The sequence below is a fragment of the Callospermophilus lateralis genome, chromosome 8 (genome assembly GCF_048772815.1).
Source record: "Callospermophilus lateralis isolate mCalLat2 chromosome 8, mCalLat2.hap1, whole genome shotgun sequence".
Taxonomy (NCBI): domain Eukaryota; kingdom Metazoa; phylum Chordata; class Mammalia; order Rodentia; family Sciuridae; genus Callospermophilus; species Callospermophilus lateralis.
Window position 1 is genome coordinate 58,547,054 of NC_135312.1, and position 1,399 is coordinate 58,548,452.

The 1,399-nt window shown below is 37.1% G+C and overlaps 1 non-coding gene across 1 annotated transcript; it reads left to right on the forward strand.

Annotated features, from left to right (window-relative positions):
- Positions 1-530: 530 nt before the first annotated feature.
- LOC143406637 (U6 spliceosomal RNA) lies at positions 531-633 on the forward strand. Its single transcript, XR_013092270.1, has one exon. It is a non-coding gene; the product is annotated as a U6 spliceosomal RNA (small nuclear RNA).
- Positions 634-1,399: the final 766 nt, after the last annotated feature.

Here is a 1,399-nt window from a genome sequence, read left to right on the forward strand (position 1 = left end):
GAACATGAGGAATCCTGATGAGAACCAGCTTGAGACCTAGGATTGTGTTCTAACTAGTGAGCAATCAGCCAACACTAGTGCTATATAAACTACACACTCCGCAGAAGTAAGAATGTGGTAGAACTAACAAAGCTGGTTTCCTGGGAAGGCCAGTATCATTCACTATTCAAAGAGTCCTGGCCTCTGTGAAGCCCTCCCTGATTTCCCCACCCTAAAAGGGTCCCTTTCTTTCTCTCTCTCCTCCCTCTCTCTCCTTCTCCCTCCCCTTTCCTTCCTTGCCCCTCCCTTTCCCCTCCTCTTCCCCCTTCTCTTCCCCTCCTCTGATATCTTCCAGAGTGTCTAATTCCATGCTTAGGACACTTCACAACTTTTGGTTTATGCTGCAGTTGTTTGTCCTCATTCCTGGTACCACCTTTTTTCATCTTGCCTAATTTTACAAGCTTTTATCTGATACAGTGCAGCTTTAAAAGACACCTCGGGAGCAAGACAAGGTACAAAGCAATCAAGAATAAATATTGTTAAATTTTTGCTTGCTTTGGCAGCACATATACTAAAATTGGAATGATACAGAGAAGATTAGCCTGGCCCCTGCACAAAGATGATACTCAAATTTGTAAAGCATTAAAATAAACAAATATTGTTAAATATTAAGTTTCAAGAGTCAAAAAGTCATGTCCTGCTCACCTTTACAAATCCCACACTATTATGCAAAAATATTTGTTGTTCCCTAAATTCATATAGTGACAATAATATGGCAAAAACATTCCTTGACTTTTAAAAGAAGTTGACATTTACTAGAGTATTTTTATACATGTCTATCTTGAATTCTTTTAAATTTTCTTCCCTCTAGACCATGTCCTCACTATGTGTCATTTTTCTCTTTTTATCTAGATTTGATTTGCCAAATTTTCATCCTTTAAATAGTCATTTTTTTTTGGAAAGAAGCCCCTAGATTTAATTGTTATGCCTTTTCCCCCCAAAAAAAGGATAGGGTTTAGGGGTGTAGTTCAGTGGTAGAGCTCTTGTCCAGCATGTGTGAGGCCCTGGGTTGGATCCCCAGTACTGCAGAAAGAGGGAGAGAAAAGGGGGTAAGGGAAAGAGGTTGACTTACTTCAAAGTATAAAGTAAAAATACAAAGAAATAAAAATATTTGACACTCACTGAGACACAATTTTATAAAGAACATTAGCCATAAGTATAGTATAATGAATTATAAAGGTTTGCTGACCTTTTAATGGGGGAAATAACCAAAGAAACAAAAATATTTTAAAAACACAGCATCATAAAAAATTAAGAATTTCCACTTGAACATTTAATTTTTCAGCCCTCTTTGAATTTACATTCAAAAATCTCAATGTTGTGCTGCAGTTCATAGACTAGCCATTCTCTCATTGCAAAT